The following is a 13,671-nucleotide window of genomic DNA, read 5'->3' on the forward strand; positions in this document are numbered from 1 at the left end:
TGGAGAATCTACAGAAGTAGATTCATATAAGCCCTTTCGTAAGAATGGGATTAGTTAATCATGCCTTCAAAATTATGAATTAACATAAATTTCACTCTGTTGGAATTTAACAGAGGAAAAAGATACAAAATGGAAAGATTTGTTGAACTTCAGGTCATTTTTTTAGCCGCAAGAGATATTAACTCCTAAATGATCTCTCTAAGAATAAGGAAATAAATTATAAAAACCATTAAAGCATAGAGTCATTATTATTTAAGATAATTTTCTCCCCTGATTTTGGACAGTAAGGACTGACAGCTGGAGAAACACGCAGTTATCTAGTTTTTACACCTCTTTTTAGCTCTCCCTTGCCCCCTTGCCAAGTTTTGTTGCTTATATTATTTTTGCCGAGGTTTATGAAGTTACCATTCCAGTGGGACTGTGTTCCTTAAGTTGTTTAAAAGCCTTAGTTACCTGTTAATATGGACTCAGCTCAATTTCGGATGTGTGTGTGTATGTACATCTGTATTTCTGTGCGTAATCCCTCCCTCATCCCCGCCCCTCCCCTCCCCTCCTCCCTCTTCACCCCTCCCCTCCCCCTTCCCCCTCCCCTCTCCCTCTTTCCCTTCCCCCTTCCCCTCCATCCTTCTCCACTCCTAGTTTATTTTCTGGCTTCATCTCTTGGTCAGATGCATTTTATCTGAGTGGTTTTTATCAAGAAGGGCTCACAGGGGCTTTAGTTCCCAAAGTCTTTAATGTTTGAAAACGCCTGCCTGTCCCTCTGATCTGCAGTCGTCTCTGTGGGGGTAAACTGCTCCTGGTTGTACACCTTCCCTCCCCCTCCCCAGGGTTCCAGGCCCTGCTGCCTCGGCTCTGAAGTTCTGCCCATGGCCTGGGCCCCGCTTCACCTGCCCCAATCTTGGCTACACCAGAGGGTAGGTGGTGCTTTCTAACGGGGGCTCTAAGTCTGAGGAGGGTGGGGGCAGAGTGTGGTTCTCAGGCTCCCCGAGGGTCTCAGCCCCCTTCCCGCAGGAGCTGATTCCCGGCTGGCTGCCAGGATGCTGGGTTCTCTCAGCCTCTGTCCTTGGTGGTGCATCTGGGGTGGGGCAGGGAGGGGACGGACCTGGGGGTGTCTGGGGCCAGAAACCAAGCTCTAGTGCTCAGACAGCCTGCCCAGCTGGGGATCAACAAGACCAAATGGAATTTGGGACCAAGTTTTCTTGCTTTCTTCAATTTAAGTATGAATTTGGCAATAACGAGCTCATGATCTGAGCCACGGTCAGCTCCTGGTCTTGTTTTTGCTGACTGTATAGAGCTTCTCCATCTTTGGCTGCAAAGAATATAATCAATCTGATTTTGGTGTTGACCATCTGGTGATGTTCATGTGTAGAGTCTTCTCTTGTGTTGTTGGAAGAGGGTGTTTGCTATGACCAGTGCGTTCTCTTGGCAGAACTCTATTAGCCTTTGCCCTGCTTCATTCCATATTCCAAGGTCAAATTTGCCTGTTACCGAGAGAGTCATTTCCTAGGATAAGGAGTATAGGGGTCCCCAAGGAGAGAGGGGTCTGGAATTCTCAGGGAGGGAGAAAGGACAAACTTTTTTTCTTTCTCCACATTCCTTAGGATTATATAACAATAATGTATCCTGCCTAAGGACAGTCTTTGGATTAAACCTTCTGGCTAATTCTGTTATCTTAAAATGTAAATTATGGGAGTAGGTCTGATGAGGTCTTTACAACCTCCAGATATTCTTTGGATTCACTGGAGAGTATATAACTTCTTGTTAACACTAGCAAGCGGGTACTCTTTCTGCCCTCTTCTGATGCCTATGTCAGAAGCTTTCTCTATCTCCTTTATACTTTAGTAAAACTTTATTACACAGAAGCTCTGAGAGATCAAGCCTCGTCTCTGGCCCCAGACTGAATTCTTCTCCTCCGGGGGCCAAGAATCCTGGTGTCTTCGCGTGACTCAACAACAACCTTTCATTACTCCAGGTGTTTCTTGGCTTCCTACTTTTGCATTCCAGTCCCCTATATGAAAAGGGCATCTTTTTTGGGTGTTAGTTCTAAAAGGTCTTTTAGGTCTTCGTAGAACCGTTCAACTTCAGCTTCTTCAGCTTTACTGGCTGGATTACCGTGATATGAATGGTTTGCCTTGGAAATGAACAGAGATCACTCTGTCATTTTTGAGATTGCATCCAAGTACTGCATTTCGGACTCTTGTTGACCATGATGGCTACTCCATTTCTTCTAAGGGATTCCTGCCCATAGTAGTAGATATAATAGTCATCTAAGTTAAATTCCCCCATTCCAGTCCATCTTAGTTCGCTGATTCCTAAAATGTCGACCTTCACTCTTGCCATCTCCTGTTTGACCACTTCCAATTTGCCTTGATTCATGGACCTGACATTCCAGGTTCCTATGCAATATTGCTCTTTACAGCATCGGACCTTGCTTCTATCACCAGTCACATCCACAACTGGGTATTGCTTTTGCTTTGGCTCCATCCCTTCATTCTTTCTGGAGTTATTTCTCCACTGATCTCCAGTAGCATATTGGGCACCTACTGACCTGAGGAGTTCCTCTTTCAGTATCCTATCATTTTGCCTTTTCGTACTGTTCATGGGGTTCTCAAGGCAAGAATACTGAAGTGGTTTGCCATTCCCTTCTCCAGTGGACCACATTCTGTCAGATCTCTCCACCAGGACCTGCCCTTCTTGGGTGGCCCCACAGGGCATGGCTTAGTTTCACTGAGTTAGACAAGGCTGTGGTGCATGTGATTTTCCAGTGGGCATGTATGGATGTGAGGGTTGGACTGTGAAGAAAGCTGAATGCCGAAGAATTGATACTTTTGAACTGTGGTGGAGAAGACTCTTGAGAGTCCCTTGGACTGCAAGGAGATCCAGCCAGTCCATTCTGAAGGAGATCAGTGCTGGGTTCATTGGAAGGACTGATGCTAAAGCTGAAACTCCAGTACTTTGGCCACCTCATGCGAAGAGTTGACTCATTGGAAAAGACCCTGATGCTGGGAGGGATTGGGGGCAGGAGGAGAAGGGGACGACAGAGGATGAGATGGCTGGATGGCATCACCGACTCGATGGACATGAGTTTGGGTGAACTCCGGGAGTTGGTGATGGACAGGGAGGCCTGGTGTGCTGCGATTCACGGGTCACAAAGAGTCGGACACGACTGAGCGACTGAACTGACTGAACTGAACTTCCCTGCTTTGCCCACTGTGGGCAGCCTGGGGTCGTGGGGTGAAGGCGGAGGCGAGTTCACGACCCTCATTACACCTAAACATGCCTTTGGGGTGGGTTTAAAACTCCATGCTTCTCTGGGCCTCTGTTCCTTCGTAAGTCGGGGGTCGGTGTAATCCTCAGCTCGAAGGGCACAGAGGTAGGGTGCAGAGCACTGGCCCCATCTCCAGCAGGTCACTGTCATGGTTACCGTGTCGCGGCTGGGAAACTCCATCACCTGCACTGTTGCTCTGGCACTCCGCTTCGGGACCCGGTGTCTGTTGCCTCTCACTGCACCTTCTTCTCACCTCCCCCTGGTCTTAGCTCTGAAAAGAAGGTGAAAGTACCGTCGCTCAGTTGTGTCTGACTCTTTGACCCCGTGGACTGTAGCCTGTCAGGCTCCTCTGTCCCTGGGATTCTCCAGGCAAGAATACTGAAGTGGGTTGCCATTCCCTTCTCCAGGGGGTCTTCCCCACCCAGGGATTGAAACTGGGTCTCTCTCATTGCAGTGGATTCTTTACCATCTGAGCCGTCAGGGAAGCTAAGAAAGAGTTAGTGGCTCAGTTGTGTCCAGCCCTTTTTGACTCCATGGACCATAGCCCACCAGGCTTCTCTGTCCATGGGATTCTCCAGGCAAGAATACAGGAGTGGGTTGCCTATTCCTTCTCCAGGTGATCTTTCCCACCCAGGGATCGAACCCAGGTCTCCTGCACTGCAGGCAGATTCTTTACCGTCTGAGCCACTGAGGAGCTGTGCCTTTAAGGCCTTTCTCTGCTGGGTCTCTCTCCCCAGCTGGACCTGGGTGTCTGCTGCTCTCCCGTGCTGGCCTCCAGCCCTGTCGGCCCTGGGCCCTGGGCTCTGCTGGCGCATATGGTTCCGAATGCGCACCCCGGGCAGCTGCGTGCTGGCCTGACTCCCACGCTGCTCTCTGAGGACTCAGCTTTCTCCACTGAGTTTACAGCATTAAATGATGCTCAGGGCCCGGACCCCATAGTCTCCCATCAGCCACCTTATTGCTGTTTTAAATGGTTACTAAGCATCTCTAACTGGCTGCGCATAAAATAATGGGAAGAAAAGTATTCTCATTAAAGAGGAGCTTATCTGGGTTGTAAACGTGGGGCTGCTAATTGTGCCCTAAATGCCTCGGCGGGACTGTTGATGACTGCAGGCGGAGCGGGCTGTGTGGTCAAGGCTCCCTTCACATCAGGCCCCTGGAGGGGCTGGCCTGGGCTGCCCGGCTGGGGCTCCCGGTGGGACGGAGGGGCTCAGGATCAGGCCCTCAGGAAGTGGTTGAGGTGAGGAAAGAGCCCAGGACTGAGTAGCGAGGAGCAGCCACCCTGGTCACCAGACACCCCTGGAGTGTGGGGCCCAGGGCCGGGTCTGGCCAAAGCCTCGGCGACTGTGGGATGAGGATGGATGAGGCACTTCCGTCCCCGGAGGCAGGGAGGCCGGGAAGCTCCCACGGGTTCTGGGTCACAGGGATCTGGGAACCAGCCTCCTGTCTCCCCGCAGGAGTACAGCTGCCTGCCTCCCTGTGCCCACTTCTTCACCCACAAATTCCAGTGGCAGTGCCCATCTCACGGGGTCTCTGTGTGGGTTACAGGTCAAGCCCAGTGCTCGGCAAGCAGCAAGCTCTTCTTAAATGGCTCTTTAGCTGTGATCAGATCCGGCGCTTCCCAGTGCTCCATCCAGCGGGTGATCGCAGAGTCTGCCCGGGTGCCCGGGTGGCTGGCTTCAGGGCGCGTCCGTGTCCAGTGCACTTTATGTTCCACTGGAGGCCGCGGAGACTAAATGAGTGACAGGTGGGTGGCCAGGACTGTGTTGTGTCGTTGTCGGGGTGCCGGTGCCCCCGGCGAATGGATACTTAGCCATTTCCAAGGGCCCTCTGCTGGGGATGACTCAGCAGAGCCATCGGCAGTCCTGAGCTGACACCCTGGCCATGGGCAGCCATTCATCAACCGCTTCTTGACTTAGACCCAGCCCCACAGAGGCTGGGTTGGCACCACGTCACAGGCCCTCTGCTTGGGTCTCCGGGCCGGGGACTGCCTTCGAAGTTAGCAGCCCCTCCCCCAACTGAAACCAAGGGTGGATCCACCCTTTGCTTTGCATTGACACGGGATCAGGGTCCAGGGTCCCGCCACCCCCCCCCCAACCCCCCAGCCCCCACAGCAGTAAGTTGACTCATTGGAATAAAGCCCTGATGCTGGGAAAGATTGAAGGCAGGAAGAGAAGGGGACGACAGAGGATGAGATGGTTGGATGGCATCACCGACTTGGACGTGAGTTTGAGCAAACTCCAGGAGACGGTGAAGGACAGGGAAGCCTGGCATGCTGCAGTCCATGGGGTCGCAAAGTTGGATGCAACTTACTGACTGAACAGCAGCAGCAGTCAGTGCCGCTTCCCTCCCTCGGTTCCCCTGTCCCTGAGGATGGGAGGGGCTCTGTGGTCACCGGCTGTGTTCGGAGCTTGCTCTCTGTGGCTGTTCGTGGTCTCATGCATTCCTGCAGGACCTTCTGGAGCGCTCAGGGGACAGAGCCTGTGGGTGTGCAGACCCCCTGGGTGTCTCAAGCTCCCAGGAGTCCTGAGCTGACACCCTGGCCGTGGGCAGCCTTTCGTCAACCATTTCTTGAGCTGTCCATGCGGCTACCTCTTCCACCTAGGCTCTGCCCCTGGAGGAAGCTTGTTGTTATCTTCTCGAGACATCATAATGAAATAGATCGGACATCTTTTTATCCCTTCAAGATCTGTTGAGACTTGATTGATGCCCCAACATTTCCCAAGTGTTTGATATGGGAGCCTAAAAAATAGAGCTTGCTATGCAGTCGCTGCAAATGCCCCATTTTTAAGTCACATTCTTCAAATTTGTTTCTATCTTTGCTGACATTTTTCTGCTTGTTCCTTTAATTCCTGAAGCATGTATCAAAATACCTCTCGGGCCTTCTTTGGCGGTCCCGTGGTTAAGACTCTGTGCTTCCACTCCTGGGGGTAGTGGCTTCTATCCTGGTCAGGGAACTAAGATCCCACATCCCGTTCAGTATGGCAAATGGACAAGCAAAAAACCCACGTTCGTCTATATCTCCTTGTGGGTCTGTGTTTATTTTCTGTTTTTTTTCGAGGTTCTGTTCCTAGGTGCACATATATTTAGAATTTTTAAACCTTCCTAGTGCACTGAAAATTTTACCATGACATGGTAAGTTTTTTAAACTTGTCTATTTTTTCAGTACTTAGGAATCAATTCAAAAATTAATTCATTTTAAAACAAAAATAGTACTTTAGACTAATCCAAGAGTGATTTTTCTTTCACTATTTACTCATAAAACAGACAATCTATGGCTAATATTTTCATGGTAAGAGAAAATGCACAGATAAAAATACATGTGTATTTTTATACTATAAAACACTAATGTATTAACAGGTACAATTATTTCAAATGATAATTAAACAAAAACAACTTTATATTAATGTATTAAAAATGTACCCCAAACTAATGACTAATTCAAGAAAAATTAGATAATCTGATTAGATTAATACTTCAGAATTAAAAGAACTGACTTACATGCTTACCGTGCTCCTCAGTTTAACTCCAGATATTGAAAGATGACAAAGTGTAACTTACGTTCCCTGAAGAAGCCCGTTTGCTTCCAGCTCACCATTGTTGATTCTAGCACACTTGAGGCCCTTTCGTGTCCCGGTCAAAGCTGGGAGCGGGGCTCACCAGAACCTCCACACCCATGAGCAGGTAAGGCAGAGCTCAGCCTTCCAGCTTCCCCGAAACATCGGCTCAGTTTCCGTTTCCCCACAGATCCTGGCCAGCTGATGTTCACTATTTTGTTAGTTTTCTAATGATTTTTTGCTTTTACTTTTTAAAACATTATAAATTATGGCATCACCGACTCGATGGACATGGGTTTGAGGAAGCTTCGGGAGTTGGTGATGGACAGGGAAGCCTGGCGTGCTGCAGTCCATGGGGTCACAGAGTTGGACACGACTGAGTGACTGAACTGAACTGGTAAAATATATAGAACATTACAATTTCCGTCTAAACCGTTTAAAAATGTACAGTTCAGTGGTATTAAATGCATCCGTAATGTCATGAAGCCATCACCATCTCTCATCTCCAGAATGCTTTTCATCTTGAAAAACAAACTCTATATCCATTAAATGGTAACTCCCATCCATCTCCCCCAGCCCTGAAATCCAATATTTGACTTTCTGTCTCTGTGATTTGAACTACTCCAAGTATCTCATGTTAAGTGGAATCATATGATATTTGTCTTTTGTGATTGGCTTATTCATTTATCATAATGTCCTCAGGGCTCATTCATACTGTAGGATTTCCTTCCTTTTAAACACAGAATGATATTCCATCGTATGTATGTGCAACATTTTGTTTATCCGTTCATCTGTCAGGGAACACCTGGGTTGCTTCTCTACTTTGTGAATCATGATGTTGTGAACAGGGGTGCTCAATGACCTCTTCAAGGTCGAGCTTTCCGTTCGTTTGGGTTTACCCTCAGAAGTGGGTTGCTGATCACGCGGTATTTCTGACTTTAGTTTTCTGAGGAACTGCCATTTTCCTACAGCAGGTGTTCCACTTTACATTCCCACCAGGGGTGCACAGGGGCTTCAGCTTCTCCGCGGCCAGGGCTGGTGGCTTTCTGTTTTCCTGAGAGTAACCATCCTAATGGGTAGGAGGTGGAACCTCACACTTGTTCTTTGCACTTCCCTAATTCCTGGGTTGGGAAGATCCCGGGGAGAAGGAAATGACAAACCACTCCAGTGTTCTTGTCTTGGAGAATCCCATGGACAGGGAGCCTACAGGCCATGGGGTCTCGAGAGTCGGACACGACTGAGCGACTAAACCTAACCTAACCTGACCTGATGGGGGTGCTAAGTATCTTTTCCTGTGCTTACTGTCCATTTGCATGTCTGACCATTGAGGCTGCCCTGGTGGCTCAGAGGTGAAAGCGTCTGCCTGCAATGCGGGAGACCTGGGTTCGATCCTTGGGTCAGGAAGATCCACTGGAGAAGGAAGTGGCAACCCACTCCAGTACTCTTGCCTAGAGAATCCCATAGACGGAGGAGCCTGGTAGGCAACAGTCCACGGGGTTGCAAAAAGTTGGACACGACTGAGCGACTTCACTTCACTGGAGAAATGTCTGTTCAAGTCCTTTGTCCGTTTTTGTGCTGAGTTGTCTTTGTTGTTATTGAGTTTCATGAATTCTCTGCACATTCTGGATATCAGTCCCTTACCTGGTGTATGATTCCCAAACATTTGCTCCCATTGTATGGTTTTCCTTTTCACTCTGTTGATAGTGTCTTTCAATGCACAAAGTTTTAAAATTTTCCTAAAATCCAATTTGTCTATTTTTGGGTTGTTGCTGCTTAGGCCTTTGGTGTTTGGTACCCCACTCCAGTACTCTTGCCTGGAGAATCCCATGGACGGAGGAGCCTGGTGGGCTGCAGTCCATGGGGTCGCAGGGAGTCGGAGGCGACTGAGCGACTTCACTTTCACTTTTCACTTTTCACTTTCATGCACTGGAGAGGGAGATGGCAACCCGCTCCAGTGTTCTGGAGAATCCCAGGGACAGCGGAGCCTGGTGGGCTGCCGTCTGTGGGGTCGCACAGAGTCAGACACGACTGAAGTGACTTAGCAGCAGCAGCAGCAGGCCTTTGGTGTCATATCCCCCAAAATCATCGCCTAATCAATGTTTTGGCCTAAGTTTTCTTCTCTTGTTGTTTTGGGTCTTATATTTGGGTTCCTGATACGTTTTGAGTTAATTTTTATGTAGTTTTAGGTAAGGGTCCAACGTCATTCTTCTGCATGTGGACATCCAGTTTTCCCAGGACCTTTTGTTGAAAAGATTGTGCCTCCAAACATCCGCAGTAAAACAAAACTGTCAGCTTCACTCGGGAGTGTCCTTAATGAAGCAGTAAAAACTGCTAGTTTTATTAAATCTCCGCCCTTGCGTACATGCTGTGTTAATATTCTGGGTGACCGGTTGGAAAGCACACACAGGGCACACGTCCTGCACGCTGAATACGGTGGTGCTTGAGCAACAAGGGCTCCCCTGGGGGCTCAGCTGGTGAAGAATCCGCCTGCAGTGTGGGAGACCTGGGCTCCATCCCTGGGCTGGGAAGATCCCCTGGAGAAGGGAAAGGCTCCCCACTGCAGTATTCTGGCCTGGAACCATAGACGGTATAGTCCATGGGGTCCCAAAGAGTCGGAGCGACTTTCACTTCACTCGAGTTACAAACTAAACTGGGCTCTGTTTTCATGAAACATGGTTTTTACCTGAAAGAATGGTGTGATGGACAGACTAGGAACATTCAGACTTGGGTGCTCGGAAGACATTTTCTCAAAAATGAGCAACGCAAGCCTGTGATTTCAAGGAAGATAGCTGACAGTATTAATCATAATATTATTGGTAAACTTTGAATCTTCAAATGGAACTTAGGATTTAGTGGCCCTTGCATCTGCTACCATGAGCTGGCCAGCACCCCAGTGCAGAAAGGCTTCTCTGGTGAGATTCATGGTGATATTAACAAATGTGCCTTCTTGGTATCAGAAAACAAAACACATCAACATGTAGAAGACCCGTGTGACTCAGTGAGGCAGTAATTTGCAAATGTGATTAAAAGATCTATCCAAAGTGCAAGATTCAAAGCTTCTGACCTGGTCCTGGTTCGGATGAGGTCACCATGAGGTTTGGTTTCTTGAAGTTCCTTACTGAGGCTACTGTGTAGTCAGGGTAAGAGCCTCTTTTCTAGCCAGTCTTTGAATTTACAATCGGTATGAACCAGAGCCCAGGGAGGGAAAAGTTGAGCTCACAGGGCTGGGTGGACTCAGTCTCCCTGTTCACTGTCGATAATTCTGGGGAAGAAAGGGAATGCTGACCCTCAGAGGGAGGCTCTGATCTGTCCCAGGGATGTGGGGTGGGGAGGGGCTGAACTGGGGGGGCATTGAGGGTCAGAGGGCAGCAGGCAGGGAGGGCTCAGGGGCAGGGAGTAGGGGATAGGGGAGCAGACTGCCAGAACCTCAGGGACCTTGTCTTTAACAGCAGGACCTTCTGTGGAGCCAGAGTCTCTGGCTGATCTGAAGGGTAGGGGGACATGGCGTCCAGCTGGAGGAGTGGAGGAGGGCTCCCTGCAGATGTGAGCTTGGACTTGAATGCTGAGGCTTACCCTGGAGTCAGCCCAGTGCAGCGATTGCGGTGGGCGAGAGGAAAGGGTTGCCCATGCCAGGGGCCAGCCTCATGCCCAGATGGACCCGGCAAGCGGCTGGAAGGTCCTTTCTGCAGCCGGGTTGGGCCTGGTCTTTGAGTGTGAATCACGGCTCAGGGACCCCGGCTTCCCCTCCCCCATCATAGTGCATCATTCATCAGGAGCTTCCAGTGCCAAAGCCCTGAACATGATCTTGAACACTTTATCTGATTGTATCTTCACAAACCCCATGAAGTACTGCTGAGGCCATTTGATGAGGCAAAAGGGGGCTCAGAGGCACCCAGGGATTTGCTGGCCAGAGGCCAATCCTGGACGTGAACCCACATCCGCCAGGCCCCAGACCCTCCCACATGCCTCCCACTTTGGGCCAGCTGTCAGATGGTGGAGGCTTGATTGCGAGCCCGATGGGGACTGATTCCAGAAGTGGCTGCCAGTGGTTATTTTGGGGACATCGGGATGCAGCTGGGATTTAAATGTCCAAAATATCTCCCGAGAGACAGAGCCGGGGCTGAAGCTCTGAGCCCTGGATTTCAGCCCGGATGGGAGCTCAGGCATCTGCAGGCAAAGCTAACACCCCTGGGAGCCGGGCCTTCCTTGCTGGGTGCTGGCCCTCATCCCAGGTCCCTGTGGGCTCCTGAAGGTGCTGATCTTGTCACAGCCCTGCTGAACTTTTCAACTCCTGCAGGTAAGTGTGCGGTGATCCTAGTTCATAGATGAGTCCCTGAGAGTGCAGGGGACAGGGGACAGGAGGACCAGTTCTCTCCTCGGACAGCACAGGTCTCAATAAAAACTGAGGCAGACCGTCCTGATTCTGGGACCCCTCATCACCCGGTCTCTCTCCTCCCACCGGAGCCAGGCAGCCCACATTTGAATCTGTGTCTCCACCCACCGGCTGTGGACAGTGACTTAACCTCTCTGAGTCTCCTTAGGTGGTGAGAGGATGCACCCCTGGGTGGCGGGGGTGCCGAGGCTGGGCTGGGCCTTCTCCCCTGCACCGCATGGAACCAGCCCAGTGCCGGTCTATCCTACTTGTTTGCAGGTTTTGAGGGAACCACAAACAGTACAGTGGAAGAATCCGCCTGCCAATGCAGGAGAGCCAGGTTCGTTCCCTGGGTTGGGAAGGTCCCCTGGAGGAGGAAGTGGCAACCCCCACTCCAGGATTCCTGTCTGGAAAATTCCCATGGACAGGAGAACCCATCAGGCCACAGTCCATGGGATGAAGAGTCGGACGCAACTGAGCACGCAAGCATGACTGAGTCAGAGTAGGTTGTAGATGCCAAGAGGGCTAGATAAACATCGATGCTCTCAAGCTCTGCTCTCAGGCCCTTTTTTATGCTGCTGGATGCAGAGATAAAGGATGACTGTCGTGTGGCAAGCAGAATAAAACCTCCAAATACGTGTGTGTTCTCACCCTTGCAGCTGGAAAATAAATTGCCACAGGACAAAGGGGGATTAAGGTTGCAGATGGAATCAGAATTTCTGGTCAGCTGACCCGAGATGTGTGACCACCCTGGATCATCAGGGAAGGGCCGGTGTAATCAGAGGGTCCTTGTGGGAGACAGACGGGAGCAGGAGGGGAGAGAGCAACCTGAGAGGGAGCTGAGCTGCTCTGGCTGGTTTTGAAAGCAGAGGAGGCTAGGGGGCAAGGAGTGCAGGCACCTCTAGAAGCCGGAAAAGGTGAGGGAGGGGCCCTCCGGACCCGGAGCCTCCGGAGGAACCAGCTCTGCCCACACCCGGATGTTAGCCCCCATCCTGGGAGACCCGCTTCACGCTGGGTCCTCCAGACGTGCCAGGGAGTAAGCATGTGGGTCTGCTACGCATTGATGATAGGAAACCAACACCAGCGTTGGCTGGATCTTTGCCTGGGGCCTCATGGCTCTCCAGTTTACAGGAGAGGCAGCTCCAGCCAGCAGCTCTGACCCGCCGCCCTCTTCCTCCAGGAGGGGGGCTTGTCCGGAGGCCTGCCCAGGGCTCCCGCGGGAGGGCACCGCCAGAGTGGAGCCGGTGGAGCGACCCCACAGGGAGAGAGCACGTGAGCCCTTCAAATAGGAAGAGGCTCGGGTGGTCGTGAACCTCAAGAGAAGGGCTTCAGTGCGAGACGTGGGGCCTGAGTGTGGTGCCCAATGGGTGTAGCCAGCCGGTCATCCGGCCCCGAGGCCCCCGGGAAGCCAAGAGAAGTGTGACATAGAGCGAGTCAGGAGCCCCGGCTCTGCCTTCCTACTCGGTCACATTAAGCAGCAGTTATGGAAGAAACGCTCTTCACCAAGGTGAACTTCATGAGGACTGTAATTCTGGGGGCACCAGGGGGCGTCCATATTTACAAACCTTTTCTCTTTTTTTATCGGTTTCCTCCTGTTGCCTTTCTAATCCACGATAGGCTGACCCACACACTCACACGTGCACACACACGGGAACACAGCCTGATGGATCCTGGTCCCAGACGGAGTGGGGGCTGGGAGATGCCCGTGGGCTCTCACCCTCCAGGGCCGGGTGGGGCAGGCACCAGAGTGAGGGGTCCCCTCTGCTCACGTGGTCCTGCGTCTCATCCAGGCCAGGCATGGATCAGCCTTCGGTCCCACCCTGGATGCTCGGGAGGGACGCTGCTCAGGCAGAGCATCCCCGGGGTGTAAACCACAAGCAGTAGCTTCCGTAGTCCTGGAGGCTGGAAGCCTCGGATCAGTGTCCACGAGGCTGGAGTCTGGTGAGGTCCCTGCTCCAGCTGTGCAGACGCGCCGGCTCCCTACTGTGACTTCCTGAGGCTGGAGAGAGCTCTGGGCTCCCTGACTTCTCACAGGGCCCTGGCTCCACGGCTGCACCCAATGTGACCACCCCAAAGCCCCCACATTCTAATGAGAGAGGCCAGGCCTGGGACACTTCACTGCAAGACTTGCAGCCGGACAAACGTCTCCTCCAGCAACAGGATCCGAAGAAACCAGAAGAGACTAAAAATGATTGCATGCGTGCACAGATGGGGCAAGTGATCCACAGTAAGATACAAAAAGTTCAAAAACCACTGCCACTTCTGAACAGCAGAAACGGGGTACTGGCTAAGATCCTTGCACAGGGCGCCACCTGGGTGGGGGGTGGGCAGACCACCTCAGCCACCCCTCTGGCCCCTCCCGCTGATATCCCCACCCCCCACTTAAGCAACCAACTCAGGAGCAAGCGAGGGGATCTGTTACTTTTCTCGCTCCCCTGTGCTGCAGCCAGCGAAGCCTCGTCGGAATTCCCCAT

Source organism: Bos taurus, chromosome 5 (genome assembly GCF_002263795.3).
Source record: "Bos taurus isolate L1 Dominette 01449 registration number 42190680 breed Hereford chromosome 5, ARS-UCD2.0, whole genome shotgun sequence".
Lineage (NCBI taxonomy): Eukaryota > Metazoa > Chordata > Mammalia > Artiodactyla > Bovidae > Bos > Bos taurus.